The sequence below is a fragment of the Triturus cristatus genome, chromosome 7 (genome assembly GCF_964204655.1).
Source record: "Triturus cristatus chromosome 7, aTriCri1.1, whole genome shotgun sequence".
Taxonomy (NCBI): domain Eukaryota; kingdom Metazoa; phylum Chordata; class Amphibia; order Caudata; family Salamandridae; genus Triturus; species Triturus cristatus.
Genome location: NC_140590.1, coordinates 333,552,895 through 333,566,542, shown reverse-complemented (window position 1 = coordinate 333,566,542; position 13,648 = coordinate 333,552,895). Strand labels below are relative to the sequence as shown.

General features: G+C 47.5%; 1 protein-coding gene across 2 annotated transcripts in view; it reads left to right on the top strand.

The window, feature by feature from the left end:
• The first annotated feature begins 10,000 nt into the window (after positions 1-10,000).
• Positions 10,001-13,648, top strand: part of LMTK3 (lemur tyrosine kinase 3) — a 196,895-nt gene continuing 193,247 nt past the window's right edge. For both annotated transcript variants that reach the window (XM_085616455.1, XM_085616454.1), the window contains exon 1: positions 10,001-10,379. The gene's annotated coding sequence lies outside the window, so the exon portion shown is untranslated. The remainder of the gene's footprint in view (positions 10,380-13,648) is intronic.

Genomic DNA, 13,648 nt, shown 5'->3' with positions numbered 1-13,648 from the left:
ATTTCTCTGCTTCCATGGATCTCTAAGATTGCTGAGGCTCACGCCAATAATATTTTAACTGGTCACCTTCTAAATACAGGCATTCTTGATCCCTCCCAGAACGGCTTTCGTGCTGGCCATAGCACAGAGACAGCTCTATTGGCTATGGTTGAGCACCTGCGGAGGATGTTAGACTCTGGACAGACGACGGCACTGATCCTTTTGGATCTCAGTGCCGCCTTCGACACTGTTTCCCACCAGATTTTGCTTCAGCGGTTAAGAGAAGCCGGAGTGGAGGGTGCAGCTCTAGACTGGTTTCGCTCATTTTTGGCTGAGCGCACTTTTAAAGTGTCTACACCTCCCTATGAGTCTACTCCTCGCCACATCTCCCAAGGAGTCCCGCAGGGTTCGGCACTTAGCCCGACCCTGTTTAATTTGTATGTGCAACCGCTGACGGTGGTCACCAATAAATGGGGCCTAACTATGATGTCCTACGCCGATGACACCCAGCTAGCGGTTGCTCTAAACGGGAACACTGTGTTGGATGCTTCCAATTTTCAGAGGGCCCTCAAGGAGGTGGCAAGCTGGATGACGGATAACCGCCTCCAACTCAATGCCGCTAAGACTGAAGTCTTAGTCTTGGGCAAAGAGGCTCATCTCTGGGGAGGCGACTGGTGGCCATTAGAGCTTGGCCAAGCCCCTATCCCGGTGACACAGGTAAAGAACCTCGGGGTCTGGCTTGATGCCAATCTATCATTTACCCCTCATACAAAAAAGGTGGCTGGTACCTGCTTTGGTGCCCTTCAAAGTCTTAGGCCCATCTTCAAATTTTTCGATGCCTCCACTAGGCAACTCATAGTCCAAGCTATGATTCTTTCCAGATTGGATTACGCCAGTGCACTTCTATTGGGCACCAACCAAGCAGAGCTTCCACGCCTTCAGCGTGTGCAAAATGCGGCTGCCAGAATGTTGGTCGGTTTGCCCAAATTCTGTTCAGCTAGGCGTTCCATTCTGGACCTTCATTGGTTGCCTGTCGGGCAGAGGATAAAGTTCAAAGCCTTGTGCCTGGTTTTTAAAATCCTAAAGTTTGCCTCTCCTCCCATTTTAGCTCAGACCATCTCCTACTATACCCCCGCAAGAGCATTACGATCAACGGGTCAATTTCTGGCTATGTCCCTCGTTTCAAAAAAGCCAGGATGGGTGGCCGCTCATTTGGTGTTTTGGCAGCAAACCTTTGGAACACACTGGCTGTTAGTATTCGTTCTATTCCTGATTTGCTGCCGTTCAGAAAGGCTGTGAAAACATTTTTGTTTCCTCTGGCTTAATGGTTTTTGCGGCTGGTTACCACGCGTCTTGTGTTATGTTACCTGATCCTCTATAGCACCGGGACGCCACTTGGCTGCGGCATCTGTGTGCTTTACAAATATAAATAACAAAACAAATAACAACATAACAATTATATGGTATACTCCGTGGAGCACCCCTTCCTTGGTCATAGAAAACTTGGAATTGAAACAACAAGGGGGTCAACAGCTCTCACTCTTATAAAGGTGCATAGCACAGAGTGTGTGCATCTTTAGTATGCACTTTTAGAACTGGTTTGGCTCATTGTGTTTTCATGTGCTCTTCTCAGGCTGTCCTTCAGACTAAGCCTATGGCTTCACAGCAGGGTCATCTCCAGGATAGAGCACCTACAACAGAGGCAGAAAGAGGTGAGCGCATTCTCAACACATGATAATCAATCAATATATAGGTATTCAGAATAAGGACTAAACGGCCTCAAAGTGCAGACCAGTTATAAGATGAAAAATCTGTCACCAGCATGAATATCCTTTGAAACTGGTTCTGTCAGCCATTCCTCCTGAGTCAAGGGAACACCTGATTTCACCTTTTGAACTATGCAGAGCTTGGAAACTACCACACCAGCAGAAAACGTTCACTTTCAGTGTTACGTCATGTGAGGGATGCTGGACATGCCATGGATAAATGCTAGTTCCTCCTATTGGTTAAAGTTATATCCACTGGAAGCGCCAAAGATTACCATACTAGAGTCCAGTAGTGGGCCAGCCGGATCAGGACAGAGTGTGTGTGCATTTTTTATTATACATTGGCCTCGCCTCCAGCAGAAGTAGTTTTATGTCTAACTGCACTTTGCTGACAGATAATACTGCCAAACTATAAAGCACTCCAATGCCTCATTGGGGTTTTATGCACCATATAAATGCACTTAAAATACAAAATAATATAATAATACCCCTGCACTCAATGCCACAGCCATGTGCAACCTGGAATAGTAAATGCAAAAAAACTGCCACTCCTACAATTCAAGAGCTCAACATTTACTCAGTACAATATGGCATGTGATAAATTACATAGTATACTATAGGAATATTGCTGAAATGGCAAGGACCAAATCTAATCGTATTACTTCAAGCAGTGTATAGTGTCTAAGATCCAAAAGCACTTCCAAATGCAGCCTTCAATAACATCCATAGATCTACTTATTACTGGTTGTGAGAAACATCCTGTTATGTCCCTGAGGCTTCAAATCAGGAGGACAGCCAACAAGATCTTGGAGTTACTCTGGGTTTTAGGTTCAAGAGATGCAGCTCCAGTCCTTCTCACACAGGCAAGAGATCACACAGCAGGCCAGCAGTTCCTTCAGAGCAGCAGTCTAACATTGTGGCCGTCCTTTCAGCAGCACAGCAACCCTTCTTCCTGGCAGAGTATCCATAGGTCCAGAAGTGTACTGAAGAGTTGGTGGCTGAAGTCCAGCATTTATCAATCAATCAAAGCATTTATATCGCGCACTACTCACCCGGAGGGTCTCAAGGCGCAAGGGGAGGGAGGTCAGCTATTGCTCGAACAGCCAGGTCTTGAGCTGCTTCCTGAAGGCGAGGTGGTCCTGGGTCAGGCGGAGGTGGGTCGGGAGGGAGTTCTAAGTCTTGGCGGCGAGGTAGGAGAAGGACCTTCCCCCTGTGGTGGCTCTTCGGATGCGGGGGACGGCGGCGAGGGCATGGCCGGTCGATCGAAGCTGGCGTTTGGGAGCGTAGAAGTTGAGGCGGCTGTTGAGGTATCCTGGGCCTTGGTTGTGTAGGGCTTTGTGTGCGTGGGTGAGGAGACGGAAGGTGATTCTTTTGTTGACCGGGAGCCAGTGCAGGTCTCTCAGGTGTCCGGAGATGTGGTTGCGACGGGGGATGTCCAGGATGAGTCGTGCTGAGGCGTTCTGCATCCGCTGGAGCCTCTGCTGGAGTTTAGCGGTGGTTCCGGCGTAGAGGGAGTTGCCGTAGTCCAGGCGGCTGGTGACGAGGGCCTGGGTGACCGTCTTCCTGGTCTCGGTGGGGATCCACCGGAAGATCTTTCGTAGCATGCGCAGGATGTTGAAGCACGTCGAGGAGACGGCGTTGACTTGTCTGGTCATGGAGAGGGAGGAGTCCAGGATGACGCCCAGGTTGCGTGCGTGGTCTGTCGGTTTGGGTGCGCTGCCTAGGGCGGGGGGCCACCAGGAGTCGTCCCAGGCGGAGGGTGAAGATCCCAGAATGAGGACTTCCGTCTTGTCCGAGTTCAGTTTCAGGCGGCTGTTCCTCATCCATTCGGCTACCTCTTTCATCCCTTCGTGCAGGTTGGCTCTGGCGGTGACGGGGTCGTTGGTGAGGGAGAGGATCAGCTGGGTGTCGTCGGCGTAGGAGATGATGTTGAGGTTGTGCTGGCGTGCGATGGCTGCGAGGGGGCTCATGTAGACGTTGAAGAGGGTAGGGCTGAGCGAGGAGCCTTGAGTAACGCCGCAGATGACTTTGGTGGCTTCTGATCTGAACGGGGGGAGGCGGACTCTCTGTGTCCTTCCGGCGAGGAAGGAGATGATCCACTCCAGTGCCTTCTCCTGGATTCCGACGTTGCTGAGGCGCTGTACTAGGGTGCGGTGGCAGACAGTGTCGAAAGCCGCGGAGAGGTCTAGGAGGATGAGGGCCGCTGTTTCTCCGTTGTCGAGCAGGGATCGGATGTCATCGTGGCTGCGATCAGGGCGGTCTCGGTGCTGTGGTTGGCCCGGAAGCCAGACTGCGAGAGGTCGAGGGATCCGTTCGTCTCGAGGAAGGCAGCCAGCTGCTTGTTGACGGTCTTCTTGGTGACTTTTGCAGGAAACGGGAGCAGCGAGATGGGGCGGTAGTTCTTGAGGTCGGTGGGGTCGGCTGATGGTTTCTTAAGTAGAGCGCTGAGTTCGGCGTGCTTCCAGCTCTCCGGGAAGGTAGCGATGTTGAAGGAGGTGTTGATGATGTCCCGCAGGTAGGGTGCGATGACAGTGTCTGCCTTGTTGAAGACGTGGTGAGGGCAGGGGTCGGACGGAGATCCGGAGTGGATGGAGTTCATCGTGCGGACGGTGTCTTCGGTGCTGATCGGGGTCCATGCGCGGAGGTTGGAGGTGGCGTGCGTCGGTTCGGTCGTGGCGTGCGTCGGTTGAGTGCTGAAGCTGTTGTGTATGTCCGCGATCTTGTTGTGGAAGTAGGCGGCGAGGGAGTTGCAGAGGTCTTGCGAAGGGGTGATGTCGTTGTTTCCGGCGTTGGGGTTGGAGAGCTCTTTAACGATGTTGAAAAGTTCCTTGCTGTTGTGTGCGTTGTTGTCCAAGCGTTCCTTGAATGCAGTTTTCTTGGTGGCGTGGATCAGTTGGTGGTGTTTTCGGGTGGCGAGCTTGAGGGCAGTCATGTTGTCCGGTGTTGGGTCTTTGCGCCAGGCTTTCTCGAGGGCTCTGCAGTTCTTCTTGGAGCTCTTGAGTTCGTCGGTGAACCAAGGGGCTTTCTTGCTGCCGGGTCTGCTAGGCGGGGTCCTCAGAGGGGCGAGGTCGTCTGCGCAGTCGCTGATCCACTTCGTGAGGTTGGTGGCCGCTTCGCTGGGGTTCGTTGCGCTGGTGGGTGGGTTCATGCTCAGGGAAGTCGCGAGCTGGTCGGCTGTGATCTTGTTCCAGCTTCTGCGTGCAACCTGTTGCTGGTGGTGGTGGATATTGGTCCTTCTGAAGCTGAAGTGGACGCAGCTGTGGTCCGTCCAGTGGAGTCCGGTGGCGTGGCTGAAGGTGATGTCCTTGCTGGATGAGAAGACGGGGTCGAGTGTGTGTCCGGCGTAGTGGGTGGGGGTGGTCACCAGCTGCTTGAGTCGGAGGTTTGCGAGGTTGTCCAGCAGGGTGGTGGTGTTGCGGTCGTTGTTGTTCTCCAGGTGGAAGTTGAGGTCCCCGAGGAGGATGTAGTCAGCGGAGGGGAGGGCGTGTGGGCTGACGAAGTCGGCGATGTCTTCGCTGAATTGTGTGCGTGGTCCCGGGGGTCTGTAGATGAGGGTGCCTCTGAGGGTCGTCTTTGGGTCGGTGTGGATCTGGAAATGGAGGTGCTCGGCGGGTGCGAGGGTGTCGTCGGTGTTGGTCGTGATGCGGATGGTGTTCTTGTGGACGATGGCGATGCCTCCTCCAGTCTGGTTGACGCGGTCCCTCCGGATGATCTTGTAGCCGTCTGGGATGGCGATGGCGATGTCGGGCGCTGAGGAGGCGTTCATCCAGGTTTCCGTGAGGAAGGCGACGTCTGGGGCTGTGATGTTGAGCAGGTTCCAGAGCTCGACGGCATGTCTGTGGACGGAGCGGGTGTTGAGCAGGATGCACTTGAGGTGGCTGCCGCTGTTGCGCGTTGTGGTCTTGGTCAGTGCTGGAGTAGTGCAGGTCCTGATGCAGGCGAACTTGCAGGTGTGGCAGCAGAAGGGTCCGTGGGTGCGTCTCGGGGTGGCTCGGTAGCAACCCGGGGTTCGGTCGGCGTTGAGTGCGTGGAGTGCGGTGGCATCGTAGGTCAGGCGATTGGGCTGGCGTCTGTGGGGGCCAGGGGGTCTGGCGCTGGGCGCGGTCGGGCTTACCTTTGGCGCACCTTCGGCACTCAATCGGTGCTCCCGCTGCGCGCGTCCACAAATCGTCAGACACGAACGATATTTAAATCCGAGAATGCTTCAAGTTCAGCGGTTGGTGTAGCCTGTATTCGGGCAGCGTTTGGTCATATTGAAGGTCCCAGTACTCTAGGGTACCTCGAGACTTTGTGAATAATTGGATTATAATTACGATTGAATAAATGAATTATACAAGGTCCTGAACTTGAAGCATTCTCGGATTTAAATATCGTTCGTGTCTGACGATTTGTGGATGTATATTGGCATGAATTTTGACATCTTTATTTGAAGGGAGAACTTAGCGATTTGTGAAATACGAATTCAAATGAATCATGGATGTTGAATGACAGATTATCTAAGGATTAACGAGGAATTTATGAACCAAGGATACGTTAAGCCCTGAGGAAGTCGCTTGGGTTAATCCCGTTCGCGACGAAACGCGTTGGGAGTGGAAGATCTTTTTTCAAGAATAAAGAAGAATAAGAGTTCAAATCTATGTCATTTGTTACCTAATTTGTGTACTTACATCTAAATTGATTGCGTGTGCATCAACAGCTGTTTTTTAGTCTTATCAATCCTTTGATTGAGTTATTTAGGGGATTGGGTGTTTTTCCCTATCTTGATAGCACCGCACATATTTGGCGCAATTTCTCAAATATTAATGTGAATTCCTGTTGGAGCGCTAGTTTCGCTTTTCCCTTACACCCATCAGGCATATAATACGAAGAGAGCTTTATAAAGAACAGTTTCAAATGGCACAGTTTGGTATGTTGTGAAATAGCAACAGCCACATAAACAAAGGCCACTTTAAAGGAAATTTACAAGAGCATTAGCAGGAGACAGAACCTGATAAATGTGGAATGTGTCCTGCGGTTACATCAAAAGCAGCATAAAGAGCTGGTACAAAGCATTTTGCTGTCACATCAGACTTTAACCACAAAGGCAACACTAAAGTAATAAAGGAAAAAGCAAAAACACTAGCAATGAAAGGAATACCCTTGTGTATGGATGTACTCGTGAAAGAGAAAAATGAAATCGCTCAAATTGACTTTAGCCAGTGACTGAAGTAGGCTCACCTATTGCCCTATGACGTATGCTGTTGTAGGTGGAAGCAAAATGTGAGTGACTCAGGAAAACACCAATGGATGAAGAGATCTAAGTATATTATACATATACATTTATTGAAATAAAATAAAAGGTCTTGGTTAACCCCACACCTACTCAGTAAGAGCAGGACTGAACGTTTTTCTTAGCATCCTGACAGCAGTGGCGAATGCTGGCGTTGTGAATAACAAGTCTGCCAAATTTTAATTCCACCTAATGCCTCTTTCTTCTACCACTCTACACTTGCTGTTTCTTTACCTCATTCTTGTTGGTTCTTTTTCATTCCTACATTCCCCTTTTATCACCTATTCTATTTTTCTCTTACTCCTTCATTATTTCTTTCTTACCTAGCTCTCTTGCCCTGGTGCAAAGTTTGAGAATAAAATCATGGTTCCAGTCTCCAAAAACATGTGACTGTGCCCACAACCTGCCAACAGCACATATTTAGCTGTGACTTAGCTCATCCACGATAGACAGTCCATGCCACCTCGCATACCCTCACATTCCTTCCCATGAATACTTATCCCAGCATTATCCCGTAACACTGAGATGAACGTGTTATAAAAGAGGGCTTGCTGCCAAAGTCTTGCTGCTTTGTAGCGCTGTTTTTATTTGGTGCGGTCTACTCCCCAAGTCAATGGTGGGCATTTTGTTGACCTCCGAAGGATGAAACTTAGAACTTGGTTTGCTGGAATTCGAACCCGTTCACTGTTGGTTAAACACAGGTCTTTCTGACAGAAGCCTTATTGGCAGGGCACAAGTCGAAGGTACACGTGGATAGACGGAATCTACCCACTCTTTTAACAGAGTGGATGCTGTCTCCCCTGCAAAGAAGTTGGGCCCCTCAAAAATATGCTGAACTCGGACTGGTGTAATTTTTAGTCCCCATGACACATTTGGCAGCATCTGCACGTTGTTTGCTTACATTTCAGGCAGCAAGGTTGCTTTGTCATTTTGAATTCCAGTTGAACCCAAAACAAAGGCAAAGTTAAGGGGCCATCGGCCCTCCGTTTGATTGAGTATCCTGGCTATCTGAATCCTCACCCCAGCTGCAAATGCAATGGATGGGAGACAAAGGATTACTGCTTGCTATTACTTCACAGGTACTTAAGAGAGGCATGCTTTTGTCTTTTTCCAGTCCCTGTATTTAGGACATATGTAGGCACTGTAAGAATTTCAGATGTGTTGGTCTGTCCCAGTATTTACACAAATAACAATTTAAATGCCACTATTTTATTTCCTTTATAGCACCACACATCCCAATCCAGAGTGTAGGAGTGCTATACATCATACGTACACATTGACAATAAATCATATGTGTGTAAATCAGTGTATAGGATGCGTTACATAGGACAGTGAGAGTTACAAGGTGTAAGAGTCACGTCTTTCATAACTCACTGTACTATATTAGGATTACAATTTATGAACTGCAAGTAACAAAAGGATATCTGTGTTTAAAGTAGTAGCCCACTTGCCCAGCTACATAAAAATAATCTGTCACCTGCGTGTCACATGACGCGCTTTGCAGGAGACATATTAACTCTCTATGCTACTTGAATTTAAAATTGGGACTAGACAAAATACAGATCTCTCTAGCAGGTACATTAATCTCCAGAGTTATCTTACAAATATTATTTCCTGTGATTTACTGGGAACACAGAGATCTCTGCAGCAGGTGCATTAACCCCATAAGATATTTTAAAATGCAGACTTTGTAAACAATTAAGCAGAACAGATTTATTGCCATGTTTCTCCTTGTTGCCAATTTTTTTGTGGCACAGTTAAAAAAAAAAAGTATAAATTGAGGCTCAGATTTTGCGACTTATTTGTGTCACTTGTTTGGCACAACTGCATCGCAAAATAGAATTTGTTAAATATTGTAAAGCACTCAAATGTGTTCATGATAGACCTGCTAAACGTATGTTTGAGGTCTTAAGATCTGATATCACTTCTTGCGATGCCACTTCCGGTGAGGTCATGGGTTGTAAAACCACTTCCTGTGAGGCAATATGTGATGTCACGCGCCATGATGGGACTGGCATACTGCCTAATTTGGTTTGTCCCCCCGCTTCTTTTTTTAGGACTTATGCCCTGCTTATTGGGCTGCATTCCTAGCCACAAATTCACCTCCCAGGAACAAGAATGACACAAAGCACATCACTAAAGTCAATAGCAATAAAACTTACAGAAGACAGATACCACTGCAGACTGGGTGGTGTGAAGTGCAATATCGAGAAATGAGAGCGCGTGCACACAGTCCAAATCCTCTCATACAACTGTAGTGCCCCCAAACCTTGCAACAGGCACGAGGCGCATTGCCTCAAAACACAAACACACAAGCGAGCAAGTAGTGCAGTAACTAAAACCAGAAGACTGACTTTCAGTCCCTGCTACCCCTTCAGATCAAATTTCGTGGTTCCGGGACGCCTATGGTATCCCCCTGTGCCTCTTATCTGCAAACTTTAGGAGCGTCAAGTCAAGTGTGGGGCTGGAAGCTATACTGAGACGACTTCCCTAAGAACACGTGAGATGCCATCTTTCCTACTGCTTGTCATGACAAGGTGAGCACGAAATGTGGCCATAGAAAACCGTGGGTCCTCGCGACTCGAAAACCCGCTGTGACAACTCCATCCCTTTGTCTTCAGATTTATGGACCTTCAGTAGCAGACCCGACGACCTCCTATCGAGACTTAGTCCCCCGCCCCCTGCGTCAGGGTCGTGCCAACCTCCTCACCCCTTAGCGCCCCTGGCCCCCCTCTCCCAGCCCATTCCTCAAAATGCCGTGGATGGTAGCGGAGGAATAATTGCTCCTGCCGTTCCCTCTCCTAGGCCATCCTCTGTTCTTGCTGCTTATGCTGATGCTGAGGTTGCTACCACGAGAAGGTCTCCATGGCGACACCCTCTCCGTCTCTATATCCCTGACGGACGCAGCACACAGCCAATGGGAGGTTCTGCAGTCCAAGGCAAATGGGCGGTGCTCCATCCATCAGCTAGCAGAGGCCCTGCAACACACACCGACACACCGGAGACATTAGACCCGTCCCACCTTTTTATTTCATATTATTTATTTCTGTTCCTGTAACCTTTATTTCATCCCGCCTTCGAGTCAATTTATGTCCGCGAACAGCGATGCAGGGGACGTCCACCGCCGTTGCTGTCGGGCCCCTATGTCTGTGAGCCTTTTCGATCTCCCTGTGGGATGGAGAAAAAACCGACGGAGGGGGGCAGGTTTATTTAATTCATCTATGCTTTTGGGCTTTTCCGCTCGACGGATGGTTTTGGCTCCGCGGCCCTTCGCCTCCCCACTTCCCGGACCAAGACGGCATGCCCCCACAAGTACGGCAGACAGAACCGGGGACCACCATGCTGCTGGACTACGGGGGACGCAGGTAAGGCAGGCCCGGGGCCTCTTGTGCATACGCTGCACCTGTCTACCCCTCCCTCTTTATCAGTCCCTTCAGGTGAACATTGGCTTTTACCATGGCCACGGCTGGTGCGTAAGTGTCCGCGTGAGTGCGTGTCCGCTGGTTTCTACGTGTCCGTGTGTGTACTCTTAAAATTGGAGTCATTTACGTTTCTTGCACATCGATCTGCGGATTCAGTCTTGGCACTTGAATCCTAGTTTCCCTTTGTTATGTTTTGTTGCATATTTACATTTGTGTAGATTTAAGTGGGAATATATATTGTATAGCGAGATGATACATAATGGGTTAACATATAATGTGGTCTAATGTTGCCATTGAGGAGTTCTGGTGACATCATAAACCACGAGGCCGAGGGCTGAGTAATGTATAAATAGTACAAGGACGCAAGGGTGGCAATAACCGATGAACTGTCAATGTTACCTGTTATGTTTCTTTTTATATTACATTTATTTTGGTATACTTTCCTTGAAAAAGCTGTTTTCTTAAAAGTACAGCAACATTGGGTACTAATTAGAGCTAGAATGTTTAATTTCTGTTTTAACTTTCATAAATAAACTTGCTAATCCTGTGGACAATGTGATGGCCAGTGTGTTTATTTGACTATAGCTGCAAAGTTTAGTGCACAATTACTGCATTCGCCACGTACTTTGCCATATAATTTATATAATTTGCATAACTTGCATTTTTCACCAAACTTTGTATTGCTTCTAGCTCAAATGTATGAATATTATACTGCCAGAGATTGTGGTGCATAATTTGTGGGTTATTTTTGCCACACAATTTGGTCTTCCAAGCCAGATAATTATTGTAGCTCTGCCAATGGTAAAGCTCTGCAGAGTGGTTTTAGAACCTTCATACTAATGATGAAATCCATATTTCAGAGGGAACCCTAAAATATTTTCCATATTTCATGTGAAATATTTGTTTTATATCACTGTGTTTTGTGCAATAAAAGCACCATAGCGTATATTATATGCACAGACACACACATACACACAGTAGTAGGTATAGGCATAATAGATTTAGACACATAGAGATATACATCTGGATTTTGTAATATTGATTTTTTAGTTGTATATGTAGCCAATAACCAAATCAGCTCTTGTTGCTTGAACTAATATTAACCAACTCAATGGAAAACTAGTATAATTTTGTACACAAATATGTGTAACGTTTTTCATGTGTATGTCTATATTTACATCTCTTTGTGTGCCTGTGGGGTGTTTTGTCTTGGTGCGTGAGAGTGTATGTGTTTGAGTGCCTGCCTGTATTTGCTTCTGTGGGCTTATGCCAAAGTGAGATGTGGACCTGTGTATGTGTTGTATGTGAATGTTCCCGTGTTTATGTGTGTGCCTATTTGCGAGTAGACATCATTAGAGATTTGCTGGCAGAAGCACTGCATTTTACTATTAATTCTAACAACGTTTTTAACCTCCAGGGACTCCTAATCTACCGTCCTCCTGGACCTAAGGCCTCGTTTTCACAGGCTTTAATGACACACCTGGAATCTTACATAGACCCTCACCCTTTTATCATTCTTGGTGACTTCAATTATCACCTGGAACTCACTGATAACTCAGACACAGGCAGATTATTAGATAATCTGGCAGCTTTTGGTTTTACCCAGTTAGTTCTAGAACCTACCCACCAGGCCGGCCACGTTTTAGACGGCGTCTTTTCTAATAATGCAGAGACGACTATGTCAAGAGTGGTACCTCTTCCATGGACGGACCACTATGCGATTCATTTTAATATTAGGGTTTCGCTGTTAATTCATCAAATACAAACAAAACAAGTTAAGGTAAAGACCAGGCGCTGGAACAAAATCCAAGCTGAAGACCTGATAACAGCTCTTGGCCAAGTCCCCTTGTCGCTGGCTAAAAATAACAATGAGGCAGATTCCGGGTTCAATGAATGGCTCCGGACAGCGGCTGATTGTGTGGTACCGGAAAAATGGTCAACAGTCAGGAGACTTAAGCCTTCGTCTTCCTGGTATAACTCAGAACTGAAGGGTTTAAAAGTAAAGTGTCGAAGTGCGGAGTGTCTGTGGAGGCAAGATTATGGTAAAGATAAGAAAATAATCTATAATCTTGCTCTCCAACAGTATAAAGAGGCAATTATTGCTGCAAAAAGATAATTCTACACTACTAAAGTCGAGGAATCTGGTAGCTCTTCTAAGGAGCTTTTTAAAACGGTTAGTCTGCTTTCTAAATCTCAGCAGGCAAGCACTTTTCAACCAGATCAAAGTATGTGCAACAAACTAGCCACATTTTCCCAGAACAAGGTTCAAATAATATATAATAACCTCCTGAATGTTCGAATGGGCCCAGACAAGCCAGATCTATCACAAATGGAGGCAGACACATTAGATGTGAAGCTAACCAGTTTTCTAGCAATCACAAAAGAAGAGGTCCATAAACTCCTCCTCTCTATAAAATCGGGCTCACCTAAAGATCCCCGCCCTGCCACGGTGATGCATCTGGCCGCTAGTATAATCGGAGACGAACTGACCCCGCTAATAAACCAAGTGTTGGAGTCAGGTAGCTATCCAGCTTGCTGGAAGAATGCTATGATTAGGCCTATTCTGAAAAAACCTACCTTAGATCCTATGGAGCCTAAGAACTACCGTCCGATTGCCGGTCTGCCCATAGCGACCAAAATTTTAGAGAATTCGATGAATAAGGGACTAACGCAATATCTGGACACCAATGATTTGCTGGACTCAACCCAGCATGGCTTTCGATCATACCATTCTACCGAATCAGCTTTGATCGTAGCAGCTGCGGAGATTTGAGGAATAGTCGATAGAGGGGGTAAAACAGTTCTTGTATTACTAGATTTATAGGCGGCTTTCGATCACGTGAATCACACAGTGTTATTACAGCGGCTGCGGGAGATAGGGATTGGGAGTCTGGCTCTGTCCCTCCTATCCTCGTTTTTGGAGGGGAGGGAGCAGAGCCTGCATTGGGAGGGCATACAGTCAGACAGATTCCATCTGCCCTGTGGGGTTCCACAGGGATCAGCATTGTCACCAACAATGTTCAACATTTACGTGCTGCCACTGGCCAGACTCATTAGGAAGCATGGTTTTGCTCTAGTGTCATACGCAGATGACTCCCAGCTCATAATCTCGATAGCCAAACAGCCTGAAGATACAGCTATCAGGTTTCATACGTGTCTTGAAGAGATTATGACCTGGATGAACCGTAGATTCCTAAAAATTAATACGGATA